Source organism: Myotis yumanensis, unplaced genomic scaffold, assembly GCF_028538775.1.
Source record: "Myotis yumanensis isolate MYYU_CA2020_CCGP unplaced genomic scaffold, mMyoYum1.0.hap1 SCAF_9, whole genome shotgun sequence".
In the NCBI taxonomy this organism is placed as follows: domain Eukaryota; kingdom Metazoa; phylum Chordata; class Mammalia; order Chiroptera; family Vespertilionidae; genus Myotis; species Myotis yumanensis.
Window position 1 is genome coordinate 7,473,201 of NW_027223760.1, and position 14,785 is coordinate 7,487,985.

At 37.2% G+C, this 14,785-nt stretch overlaps 1 pseudogene; it reads right to left on the minus strand.

Annotated features, from left to right (window-relative positions):
• Nucleotides 1–9,737: 9,737 nt before the first annotated feature.
• On the minus strand, nucleotides 9,738–9,876 carry LOC139017146 (U2 spliceosomal RNA; annotated as a pseudogene).
• Nucleotides 9,877–14,785: the final 4,909 nt, after the last annotated feature.

Consider the following 14,785-nt stretch of genomic DNA (forward strand, 5'->3'; position numbering starts at 1 on the left):
AAACTGGAGATTTCACCAGAGCCAGATGGGACTTGATTCTAAAGAATCCCCATGATAACTGCTGTTGGTCAGATTCTTTATGTCTGGGAACAGGTAGATTAGAATTTAGATTTGGACTCTTTTCTACCTTTCTGAGAAGTGAAAATCATAACTGCACATTTCATTTTTTAAAATTATAAGTGATAATAAATACATTGCCAGTATATATCTCAAGGACTTAAAAAGAAACCCCACAAGAGCATTTGTTTCTTGCTGTTCAATATAGACAACCTTATTAAGAGCAATGTATCAATCATACTGTTCTATTTGTAGCACAATTAAAATAATATTTCCACCTTGTATATAAGAATATGCAAAATGAAACATTGCCATGGTTTGGGTAGAAATGTAGTGACAGAATATACAGGAACTTGTGATAATTTATTGTTTTTCTAAAGAGTAGAATTCAATTTTTGGTCCTGAATTGGAACTGTGATTTGCTAAGTCTACTGTAGAAAAACTAATTCATTAATCTAGAGTGGGAAGGGATCAATAAGACCGGTAAGTAAATCTCCCCAGATGACACTTCTGTAGAGTGTCTCAGTGTATAGAGCTCGTGCAGTCAAGGGAAGCAGGAGGGAGCCCAGTAAGAAGTTAGACTGGGGGAGGGAGGAGTGTGCTGCCACCAAGGGCCAAACACTCTTGTTATTCCTATTAATGAGGAAATACAGTATTTCAAAAAACTCTTCTTAAGGAGAGGAATATGTGAATCCTCCAGGGCAAACTTCTCTCGTCAGATCTGCTTGTTTCCTGCCACTGGGAACTATTTACCTTCTTTTTACTTCTCCCTGAAGCATGCTTAGCACTATGCCCAGGAGAAGACGGTCTTAATGGAGAATGAAATCATTTACCAGGCCCTTTAGCACATTCTTGACAATTGACAATAGTGAAAATTTCTCCTCATGTTGATCCTGGGGACTTCACAGGAGTAGGGTTATTGGCGTAAGGACTTTTCCATTTTTCTTCTTATACTGGTTTGCTAGGGCTGCCATAACAAAATACCACAGAATGGATGGCTTAAACAACAGGAATTTATTTTCTCACAGTTCTAGAGGCTGAGACTCCATATCAACGTGACAGCAGGTTTGGTTTCTCCTGAGGCCTCTCATGTTGGCTTCCAGAAGGGCTTCTTCTTGCTGTGACCTCACATGGCCCTTTCTCTGTGCATGCACACTCCTGCTGTGTTTCCCTCTTTTTACATGGACACCAGTCCTATTGTTTTAGGGCCCCACCCTTATGGGCCGTATTTAGCCATAATTACTACTTTAAAGGCCCTGTCTCCAAATACAGTCACATTAGAGGTGAGGGCTTCAGTGTCTGAATTTTTGGGGACATAATTCAATCTGTAACACTTATCGTGCAGTTTCTGTTGGTGGAGAACATCAGTGGAGATGTAGCACGAGCAAAAATCAACTTGATTAAGCCACTGAGATTTTAGAGTTGCTTGCTAATGCAATACAACACAGTCTATTCAGATTAATAATCATGGTTTCCATTTTCTCTGAGTTAAGCAGCAGCATATTGTCCTGTTTAATAAGACAGGACAAATTTTAGTAGGTCCTGCACTGATAGGCACCTGTGTATAATCAGGTATAGTAAGCTCCCCAGAAAGGATATTCAAGAATGGTGACACTGCTTAGATGGAAGATACCGAGTAGCATTGCAAAAATATTTAACAACTATTTCTTGAGCACCCACTGTGCCAGGCTCTAGAGATACAGAAGAAACTAAGATAGCTCAGGGAAAGAGTGTTATTAAACACATGGATTAATATTTTATTGCAATTTAGATAAGTGATAACAAAAGACTATATTTCAGTTTTTACATTTTTATTTTTGGCTTCAAAGATGACTGGTGTCCTGTAAATGAAGTCTGGTCTATCTAGAATTAGGTGATAGTGACTTCATGGACACTTGCAGGAGGCAATTAGCCTGTGGAGTATGGCAGCATCTAGCTGAGTGGAGGCTTATGAAGTGGATGTCATATTTTGGAAGAAGAAGCAATAAAGTAGCTGGTTTATGGACCCAACATAATTTTATAGATAGAAGATTATTAAGGAGTAATCTGATGTAACTTGCTTTTAATTTGAGTCACTAAAACATACAGTAATTGTTACTGGAGGCTCCTAGAGCGTTGGGAATGGGAGTACTCACATTTGTCTTGGATTTCACCATCATCTATGTCCTTGGGAATAACCAAGGTTCTCTGAGATTTCGTAATATAAGAAGATTGCCATGATAGAGAGGGGGTGGTATCAGAACTGGCAGCTGTCAGTTATTCCTGCCTGCCGTTAAGCCATATGCAACTCTTCCAAACTTAGAAGGCGGTGGGGGCAATATGTGACAGAAGCAAATGGAAACCAAGCACTGTTTTAAGTATCAGAATATGTTTATATACCCAGTTACTTATCTTCATCAGCTTACTTTAAAAATGTTTTAAGACAGTTAAAAATACAAGGCATAATACATTTAAGGCAGTAAAGATTAAACGAGGCAATAAGAACAGGAAGGGTGAGGACTATTAATGAGGAATATTCACTGGAGATGGAGCACACATTAAACTCTATGCTCTCCAGTAACCAGCACGAAAGGCAGAGCATGATTGACTCCATGGCTTAGAATGGCCATAACAGTAAAACGAGCCAATTGCTCAGCACAAGCAAAGCTCTTCCTGCCACTAAGAGAGATTTTCCCTCTGGGTCCCCTTAAAGAGGACACTTTGTAGAATACTGAGCAGAATTCTCGACAACATTCTTAGAACAAAGTTGCTGTGAGGTTTTTGCAGGGCTCTCCCTTATAATGGATCTAATAATGGCATTGCAACCTAATGTAATAAAAAAAAATTGAGGCACAACTTACATCAAACTTCACAATTCTTAAAGGTACAACTTTATGAACTTTTACAAATGTACACATCCATGCAGCCACCACCACATTTAAGATATAGAATATTTCGATCACCTCCGAAGGCTAGCTAGTGCCCTCTGTTTTCAGATTTTGTTTAAGTAGATCCATGCTGTATAATCTGATTTGAGTCTGGCGTCTTACACTCTGTAGTGTGCCACTTGGTTTCACCTATGTTGTTGTAGGTGTTAATGGCAGATTTTTTTCCACTGTTGACTAGTATTCCATATTCAGCCATTCACAAAACACGGTTGTGTTGGCTTTCTTTTCTTTCCTGTTTTACTCTCCCTGGTTCACTTATGTTCACTAGGATCACATCCCAAATAAAATGCATGTACCCATTTTTTCTCTTCCCATGGCTCTCTTTCAGGCTTCCAGTGCTCCAGGGTTATTATGGTGAGTTAGGAGAGAGGGATTCTCATTTAGCACCACTCTTTACTTGATATTTGATATTGGAGAAGCCACTTTCTCACTTAGGGATTCCGTTTGTTTTTTTTTCTCATTGATAAAATATGAGGATCTCTAAGATGTGTTCTAGTCTCAATTTTCTGAAATTCCAATCTGCAGTTCTAAAGAGGTCTTATAGAGAAGACAGTGCTTAACAAATGGAAGTAAATGGTGAAATTTCATGTACAAGAAACCACAGTTGAGAGGTAATATTTTTATAGAGCGAACTTCCTGAGTGGTTGCCTCTCTTGTGACTTCTCATTAGCTGAGTCAGAGTAATCTCTGGAATCACTGGATGGAGAATTAGCACTTCTGTGTAAAAAATACCTGGAAGGAGGCAAAGATCCTAGAATGGAAAAGCAGTGCATAGGCTATGGATTGCCTTATTTTATTTCTTCTCTTTTCTGAGGATAACTAAAACTATAGACCATTTCTAAGATGAGTTATGGGGCAAAATGTGTCCAAAATAACCATAAATTTTACCAGGGGGACTGATGATAGAACTCTCCTGAGATTGTGGGAGAAAAAAAGTCTTATGGCTGACCACACCCTCCCCCGATTCTATCATATTTATTTCACATTAGATCAGCTAACTATTTCTAAGTAATGATTACAAATTGCACAGCCATTAATTGATTTCATATTTCACTTATGGATGTCACCAAGGTTTGCCCTTATTTGATGACATTGTCTCCATGGTAACTAATGCATTTTAAATGCTAAGAAATGTGAGGAGTAGAAAGGATCACTTAGAAACACATAACTTCAATTAATATACAAATGTTATAGATGTTATAAATGTGAAACACAATTGTTCAAAGGGAACAAAACAAAACGGTCCAATGAATGTGGTTGGGCACTGATGGATGGTACATACACTGGTGATAAAGAAATCTATGCTCCATTACACAAATTGTTTGACCACACCACACTTTAGGCTTTTATGTAAATGAGCAAATGTGCAAGAGACAATCATACAACAAGCTATTATTTAATTGTGTATTATCTAGATGCCTCCCACTCTCTTTTCTGTCACTTCATTCTCTATTGTCATTTCTATCATAAAAAAGGAAGGGAAGGTAAAATTAAATTTATTTTTACTGTTTTCCTCATTAGCTCTGTCCGTGAGACATTAACCCCTAGAGTGCCGGGGAGTGCAACTGATTGGTATTTCTCTCACATTGATGTTTCTCTTCCTTTTTCTCTCTCTAAAAATCAATGAAAACATATTATCAAGTGAGGATTAAAATAAAAAAGAGTAGGTTTACAGTTGTTTATATGGAAAATCATGCAATAATTAAGAAATAATAATAATACAAAAATAAAATCTGTGTTTTGCATACTCACAGTTGTAAATCGACTTTTGCCCGACCTTGTAGTTGTTAATTTAGATATAAAATGTATAACTTGCCTGAATTAAAATGCTCTTTAAAGACATTACAATTCAAAAAAGTATGAAAGCCGAGTTTAATTATGGGGTGTTAAGTCTCTTCAGCTGATAGTTCCCTCAATGTTACTAACTACTATAGGACCACTTAATTCAAAATTGCCAGAATAGCTTCCAATTAAAAAAAAACATTGTTTTTTCAAGCAGGCTTTTCAGAGGAGGGCATGCTTTTGAAACCCACCCTAAAGTAACTGACAAACTTTCTTAAGCTGTGAAGCAAATTCTTCCTTGGGGGGAATTTGGGTGGTGCATCTCGATGGTATTGTATTCACTATGACTCTCAGTTTCTTCTGTTGGTTTCTCCTCATCTCCCACACATCTTAACTTTGGCAAGCTCTGAATCTTTGGACCTCTTCTACAATAATGCCCTTTGTAATTCCATCCTATCTTATGTTTTTGAATACCACCTGTCCTCTGGCCAATTCTAAATTTATATCTCTAGTCTGGACATCTTCTCTGAAGTTTAGAGTGGTAAATATCCAATTACTTTTAGCCATGTCCACTTGGGTGACTAATAGGCATCAAAAATTTTATCCAGGACTGAGCTTGTGATTCTTCCTATTCTGCTACCCCAAAGCTCTTCCTCCCATAGTCTTCACTATTTCAGTAAATTAAGAACTTCCTCTTGAGTTCCTTAGGTCCAAAATTTTGACTTCTCTCTATTTTTCATATGCAACCCATCAGCAAATTCTATTGGCTCCACCCTCAAAATATATCCAGAATCTGATAGTGTATCTGCTACCACTGTGGTTCACTGCACCATTATATCTTGCTTTTAATTATGCAATGGCTTTTTAACTGTTCTCTTTCATGTACCTTTACCCTCTATCTATTCTCATTGTAATAGCCAGTGATATTATTAAAACCCAAGTCATTGCATGTCCCTTTACCAGTAGCTTTCCATCTCATTCAGACTAGTAGCCAAAGCCAACACAATAGTGTACCAGGCCCTATTGCCTCTTTATGCACATTCCCATTCTTCCCTCTGCTTTTTTGTTTACAGATACACTGGGCTTCTTGCTATTCTTCAATCAAGCAAAGCACTTTCTTGCTTAAAGACTTATGTGCTCCACATTCCTTTTGTCTGAAACGTTCTTTCCTAGATACCTATGTGGATCACTCACCAGTTCTTTCATGTTTTTGCTCAAATGTCACCTTCTTGGGGCAATTACAAAAACAAATAAAAATTGATAAACATATGTAATAAGGATAAAGGTTTAAATGTACTTGAACTAAAAATTAAAATGAACATTCCCAAGTCAGAAACAATAAAAAAAAGTTAAAGTTCAGAAAACTTATTGCCTAAACAGCATATTGGACACTTATTTTATTCATTTGTTCAGTTTCCCATTTAAAAAAAATTTGAAAAATATTCCAAAATGCGGCAGAGTAAGTGGAAGCTACACCAAGACACTCCCAGGACAAAACTGGAATTACAACTAAAATACAGAAAAACCATCCTGAATAATCAACTAAAGACTAGCTGGAGAGAACCCTGATAACAGAATGTGAAGACCACATAGAGACTGCATAGGAAGTGCGGAGGCGCAAAGGGCTGGCCAGGCCCCACAGACAGCAGCTGAAGTTCTGTAGGAATATATCAGCTGTGGAGGTTCCCACTGAGAACTCTGGAGTCTAAACCACAAGCTGGGCTCCCCAGCCCAGAGCACCAAAACTGAGAAAGGTGCCCACATACATCTAGCTGTGAAAAGCAGCAGGGTTGCTATCTTCCAGGGAGAGATGATTGAAAAGGCAGGCACTCCTTTAAAGGGCCAGTACACAAAATTTCATGCCTAGCCACTCACTTTGGGCTCCAGCCGAGGGAGTGCAGAATTGTCTAGAGCAGTGTGAGAATCCATGGCTGGGGGCTCTGGGCTTAGAGCTCAGAAGGCAACCACCTTGATTTCCTATGCTGTCATTTCCTTATATTACAAAGGATATCTTTCTCAGGCAGAGCTTTACCATCCAGGCAGCTTTTCTCTGGAGGGGAAGCAATTGCCTCACCCTGTTGGAAAATCTCTTGCCTCACTCTGGGGACTCTATGCTTTGCTGTGGTTGATAGTCTGAGGCTAATCAAGATGCAATAACAATCTGACTACAGGCAAAGGCAGGTCTCTGGAGGCTTTGAGTCTTTGCCTGATCTGCTTCTGGGTCTAGGACTAAAAAAAGCAGACCTCAATATACATCTTGGCCCTTTCCAAAGGACAAGAGAATTCTCCAGAAGAAGAGATAAATGAAATGGAGAAAAGATATTTATTGGACATAGAGTTTAGAATATTGATGGTAAGAATGCTCAAGAACATGAGAAAAGATATAATAACTATGAAGAATGATAGAACACTAATATATAACACAGTGGAAGGAATACACAGCATATTAGGGGAAGCTGAGGATCTGATCAGTGAATTAGAAGACAAGATATGAAAAATCACTCAGAGAAATAAAAAGAAAAAATAATTTAAAAAGAGGAAGACAGCTTAATGGAGCTATGGGACAATATGAAACATAATAATATTCACATCATAGAAGTACCAGAAGGGGAGGAAAGTGAGCAAGGGCTAAAGAACCTGTCTGAAGAAATAATGGCAGAAAACTTCCCTAACCTGGTGCAGGAAAAAGTCACACAAGTTCAGGAGGCACAGAGAGTCCCAAGCAAGAAGGACCCAAACAGGCCCACACCCAGACACATCATAATTAAAATGCCAAAAATTAAAAACAAAGAGAGAATCTTAAAGGAATCAAGAGAAAATCAATTTGTTACCTACAAAGGAGCTCCCATAAGGTTGTCAATTGATTTTTCATCAGAAACTCTACAAGCTAGAAAGGAATGGCATAGGTAATTCTAGGCAATGCTATTCTAGGTAACGAAAAAAGCAGGGATTTGAAACCAAGCTTACCATATACAGCAATGCTACCATTCAAAATAGATGGTGTAATAAAGAGCTTCCCAGACAAAAAAAGGCTAAAGGAGTTTGTCACCATCAAATCAGCACTGCAAAAAATGCTAGTGACTGCTGTAATGAGAAGGAGCAATAAATAGAGAGAGAAAAATAGACATAATTAATTTAAAGAATTAAAATGCAACAAATAAGTACCTATCAATAATAACCTTAAATGTATATGGATTAAGTGCTCCAAACAAAAGACATAAGGTAGCTGAATGGATATGAATATATGACCCAACTATATGCTGTTTACAAGAGATCAACCTCAGAACAAAAGACTGAAACAGGATTAGAGTGAAGGGATGGAAAAATTTTCCATGCAAATGGAAACAAACAAACAAAAAGCTGGGGTAGCAATATTCATAGCTGACAAAATAGACTCAAAATGAAGGCCATCACAAGAGACAATGAAGGTCACTACATAATAATAAAGGGCTTGATCCAACAAGAGGATATAACCCTGGTAAACGGTTATGCTCTCAATATAGGAGCACCTACATATATAAAAAACTTCTAGAGGACTTTAAGGGAGAGATTGACAGCAATACAGTCATAGTAGGCAACTTTAACACCCTCTGACTTCACTGAATAGATATTTCAGACAAAAAATTAACAAGAAAACAGTGACTCTAAATGACACACTGGATCAGATGGATTTATTTGATATTTATAGAACATTTCACCCAAAGCTGCAAAATGTACATTCTTTTCAAGTGCACATGGGTCATTCTCAAAGATAGACCACATTAGGATAATTCTCACCCCCTGCACATATTCTAGGAAAGGCATCAAATACTGCCCAGGTAAATAAGGATTGAATTAAGGAAAATTTACATGCATTATTTTTAAATTCTTTTGTTTTTATTTTGATTTTAAAAGTTCTTTTGCTCAACCAGAGTGGCTTAGATGGTTGAGCATTGTCTTGTGCAACTAAAGATTGCTGGTTTGATTCCCAGTGAGGGCACATACCTGGGTTATGGGTTTGATCGTCGGTCAGAGCATGTATGGAAGGCAACTGATCCATATTTCTTTCTTCCATCAATCTCTCTCTCTCTCTCTCTCTCTCTCTCTTTCTCTACCTCTGTCTCAGTTGAGGATTACAAAGGAATTCTTTTGAAATATAACAAACATAGGAAATTGAATTAATCAAAAGAACAAAACAATAAATGATCACAAAGTGAACATTCCCATGGGACCACTGCATAGGTTAAGAAATAAAACATTAATGGTACCACAGAAATGTTCCTTGGACTCTCTCTTGACTCCTAACACCATGTATTAGTTTTGTAGATTTTTGTATATCATAGAAATGGTACATAATGTATATTTCTTTTGTGAGTTTCTTTTTTTCACTCAACATTATGTTTGTGAGGTTTATCCCTGTTGTTGCTTGGAGCAGTTATTGTCATTCCTATATATTGGTTGTATTTGATTGTTAGATTGCTGTAACTATGATTCCCAACAATCCTACTTTTCTGAGCACATGCTCCTCTGTCATGTGTGGTTGCTGCTTCACCTGTCAGAGGATAAAGTCTGTTTCTTCTCTGTCTTGAATCTGGGCTGGCCTTATAAATGTTTTGACATAGATTTTGGTGGAAATGATATTATGCAAGTTCTAGATTTTAGCTCTAAGAATACTTGCAGTTTCCTCTCTTGCCTTCCTACATCCTTTTATTATCATGCTATTGATGAGGAACTCAAGAAGTTAACAAATTTGAGCTGTGGTTTTATAGTTAATAAACTTGATAATTAAATATGTAGAAAGCTATTATTCTAGCAACTGAAATGTATGACCAACCTATCCCAACTTCAGGAGACCCAAAAGCAATTCAACCTCCATGCCCCAGGAAGACTGCAAGTTAGTGCTTGTTGCATCCTACCTAATAAATCATAACTCATCCTAAGTTCTTGGAAATATTATCTTAAAGGCTTTAAATTTTAGCCTGCAAATTAAAGTTATGGTACATCACAATTAATTTTTGTATGTAATATTAGGTAAGTGTCAAGGTTGTCTCAGATAAGTTGATGCTTCAGAATATTAAACTGATAAGAACAGATACTACACTTGATCTTAGCCAAAAGGCCGAGAAGCAATGATGCTTCAGAATAATATTGAAAAGACCACCATCTTCCCCATTGAATTGTATTGGTCAAAACTATTAAACATATGTGTGTGCTTATTTATGGACTCTATTCTTTTCTCTTGACCTATTTATTTTTTCTTGCTTCAATACCAAAATATCAGCATTTACTGTAGCTTATAGTAAATCTTAAATGTGATACTGCAAATTCTCCAACAGTGCAGTTCAATATATATATATTTTTATTCTCTGGGTCCTTTACATCTATATACTAGTATACAAAAGCCTAAGCGACCATTATGATGGAACGACCGGAACGACTGGTCAACCAGTCACTATGATGCTCACTGACCATGAGGGGGCAAATGATCAAGGCAGGAGCTTCCCCCTGGTGGTCAGTGTGCTCCCAGAGGGGGAGCGCCACTCAGCCAGAAACCGGGCTCACAGCTGGCAAGTGCAGCTGCAGCAGTGGGAGTCTCTCCCAACTCCATGGTAGCACTACTGAGTGGTGGCAGCAGGTGCAGCAGGCTGGGATGAGCACGAGTGGTGTTGCACCTGGCCCCGGTTCTGGCTCCTCCCTGGCTGCCAGCCACTTGGCACACTGCTACATCTCTCAGGGGATGTCCGACTGCTGGTTTAGGCCAAGAGGGATGTCTGACTGTCAGTTTAGATCCGATCCCTGTGGGGATCGGGCCTAAACTGGCAGTCTGACATACCCTGAGGGGTCCTGGCTTGCAAGAGGGCACAGGCTAGGCTGAGGGACATCCTGCCCAGTGCACAAATTTCATGCACCAGGCTTCTAGTAACCATATAATTTCAGAATCAGCTTTTCAAGTTCCATAAAAATACATACTAAGATTTTAATTGGATTTCATTGAATCTTTAGATTAATTTGGAAGAAATGACCTCTTAACAATCTGAATGCTCCTGCCTGAGAGACAAAACTGACATAGCAGAAAACCATTCAAGGTTATTGAGGAAAAGCTGGAGAGTCTCATAAAGAAGTGGTTGCCATCTGAAAGATGACATGTAAGGCAATTTCAAAAACAAGTACAACATATGTCAAACGAAATTCTTAAGGAGGGAATGGAGCTAGTGAACACAATCAACATTCAAATTCATAGTAGAGCATTTACTAAATGTAAGGAAAATCAATAAGGCTAATTGTGTTTTAGGAAAACCTAACAGAGATAACCATATACAGATAAGATTTATGTACGTTACTGAATTTCAAGGATAAAGAAAAGTTTATTAGATTTCTGGTCAATATAGTGTGCCAAACTAATGTAGAAAACCTCACTCCTATGTAAAACACATTTAACAACAAACTTTCAAAAACACATGACAACTTTTAAAAACAACAAGGAAAAGCCCCAGAAGCTCAGATGATATATTGTAGAATTGCATACCTGAAACTTGTATAATTTTATTAGCCAATATTATCCAATAAATGAAATAAAAAATAAAATAAAAAGAAAGCAAACAAGTTTGATGGTCTAGAACTTTAGATAATTTAGCAAAACATGGGTTTTCAGACTGATAGAACTATTTCAGTCCTGAGATGAACAAATAAAAACAAATTTATCCACAAAACTGTTAGAGGCACCTCTTACAGACAACCAGAGACATTATCAGACAGGCCCTGAGTCAGAAGGGGCTGTCCCCACCTTGATTCTTGTTAATCTCATAGGAACACATTCAAATGAGTGACTCTGTGTTGTGTTAAAGCAAAGTTATGAAAGAAGCAAGGCAAACAGATCTACTGCAGCTGAGCTGGGACTCAGATGGGATTTTTCTTGTCTGTGAATCTTTTTATCTGACCCTCAAGAGAGTCCAAAACAAGATGAACAAATTCAGTACAAAGGCAGAAAAAGAAAGAAGCAAATATAGCTAGTCTGAAAAAGTGAGTCTGGTGGAGGTTTGAGGGGTTATGTACTCTTTTGTCTATAGATTTTAAAATTATTTTGCTAGATACCCTCGTACAGGTTAACTCTGAAGGGGTCTCTTCCTTTTACTTTTTTATGGCTTTCCCAGAATTTATGAGAAGCACCTGGCAATTGAATCCCAAGACTGCTGGCTTCTCTGTTAAAAGTATGTTGAGATGAAACTGTACTCTTCCTTCCCCCTCCTCCCTCCTCTTTGCTGTCTTTTAGTTTGTTTTAGGGTGATTTAAGATATGCATTCGCTAGTTGCATTAAGATTCCTCCTTCTCCCCCTCTTCCCTTCCCCCTCCTCTTCTGCATTCTCTAGTGAGAAGAGGTTTGAACCCTTTGTTCTCAAGATAAGGTCCTGCTACAAGTGGTCTGCAAAACATTTTGGCCTCGTTTAATTTTCTTTTTCTTTTTTTTTAAAAATATATTTTATTGATTTTTTACAGAGAGGAAGGGATAGAGAGATAGAGAGTTAGAAACATCGATGAGAGAGAAACGTCGACCAGCCGCCTCCTGCACATCTCCTACTGGCGATGTGCCCGCAACCCAGGTACATGCCCTTGACCGGAATCGAACCTGGGACCTTTCAGTCCGCAGGCTGACGCTCTATCCACTGAGCCAAACCGGTTTCGGCTTGTTTAATTTTCTTGTCTCAGTTCCCCTATTTCTCCTGTCTTGGAATTTTTCTGGCTTTTCGCTATACTGTAACAACACTATTTTAATCAATAAAGGGAAATAAAAGGAGAAAAATGTGTCAATTCAGTACAAAGGCAGAAAATGAAAGAAGCAAATAAAGCATAGAAAAATCCTTGTAAAAATAAAACACAAAAGAAGCTCTTTATCTGACCCTCAATTATAAATGATAGCTTTGCTGGGTAGAATAATTTTGGTTGTAGGTCCTTGCTATTCATCACTTTGAATATTTCTTGTCACTCCCTTCTGGCCTGCAGAGTTTCTGTTGAGAAATCAGCTGACAGTAGTATGGGTTATATCATGTTAGTTACCTTGTAGGTAACTAACTGTTTTTCTCTTGCAGCTTTTAAGATTCAGTTGTCTTTAACTCTTGGCATTTTAATTATGCTGTGTCTGGATGTGGGGCTCTTTGGGTTCCTCTTGTTTGGAACTCTTGAGGGTCAGATAAAGAGCTTCACAGATAAGAAAAAGCTAAAGGAGTTCGTCACCACCAAACCAGTACTAGTATTGCATGAAATGTTGAAGGGTATTCTTTAAGAAGAGGAATAAGAAGCAGAAGCAGGAGGAGGAGGGGGAGGAGGGGAAGGGGAAGGGGAAGGGGAAGGAAAAGAAAATATGAATAATAAAATGGCAATAAATGCATATTTATGAACAATTAAATCTAAAAATCAAAATAAATGAACAAGAAATCTAATGAACAAAATAAACTGGTGAAAAAATTCAGAGTCCTGGAAACATGGAACAGACTGATGAGTCTCAGAGGGAAGCGGGGGCGGGCGGGTGGAAAGAGATTAACCAAAGATCTTACCTATGGGCACAGTAAGTAGGGTGATGAAGACCTGGGGAAGGGCTGGAACCAGGTGGAGGGGGCAATGGAGGGAAAAGGGAGACATCTGTAATACTCTCAACAATAAAGATAAAAAATAAAATAAAACAGAAGATGATGGAAATAAGATAAAATGTACCAGAAATCATTGCAAAATAAAAAGATTAAATTCACATATATAAAGTAGATACTCAAATTGGGAGGAAAAAACACTATGTAGATTTATTACATTTTTACTAGACACAAATTGTATAATGACCCAGAAAGGTAAATACATTTTTGGAAAAAATGTACCAATAAATATTAGCCACATAAATGCTTATTGATTAATAAACAAAAGATATATTTAACATTAAGAGGGCTGAAAAGAGATACAACGTAGATATAAAAAGAATATTTCACCATGAACTACGAAAATTAAACTTTATGTATCATGGCCTCACAATATTTGGAGCATATTTAAATATTTACTAAATATTTAAAGAGCAAAGATGGTCAAAATTCTAGTAATAATATAAATAAGTCCTAGAGAGATGTTAATATACAATATGATGAATATAGTTAACAACACTATCATATATTTGAAGGTTGCTAAAAGTGTATGTTTTAGAAATTCTTATTGGAAAAGGCAGACTCTAAGGTACTTCAAGTAAACTGTTTTACTTATACCGAACTTCCTTAAGCAAATTCTTAGAAATTTTCTAAAACTCTGCTGCTGATATAAAGGTCTTCTTGATATTACATTTTATTAGAGTCCATAATATCAAGTTTATATCAGCATATCAAGATAAGGCAAGACAAAATTTTGCAAAAAATACATTTAAAGTAAAAATTGACAGAACTATAAAGAATTTGACTAATCCATAGTTATGGCAGGATATTTGCACATGCCTTTTCTTTAGTAACCAATAAATAAGCTGACAAAGAACTTCAAGGTTACAGAAGGTTTGAACAATTAAATTAACAAGCTTGAACTAATAGATATGTATGAGATCTAACACATATAGGCCCTGACCAAATAGAGAACCCACATTCTTTTTAAGTACTCAGAGATTATTGACCTTGATTTCTCAGTATTAAAATGTCTTAGGTTTCAAAAATAAAATGTATATACGAAGTACAGCATGAGACTATACAGTATATTGATAAAAATCTGACATAATGTATAGAAACCCAGATAAGTTGGATGGGGGATGATTCTCTGAGAAATGAGGGAGCAGAAAGAGACCAGGGATGTGTACAAGGGGACTTAAAATCTGGAATGATTAGTTTCTTACCAATAATTTAAAAGATTTAAACTAAAATGCTGTTAGCATATTGTTAATTCTGGGTTGTGGTTACATGGGTATTTGTTATACTGTAATTTTTATATGTTTGAGTATATCATGATATTTTTTAAAGAGATTAAAATCTTGTGGAATAATTAATTGGTAGATAAGAATTTGCTCTTGGGATGATATGCCCTACCTTGAT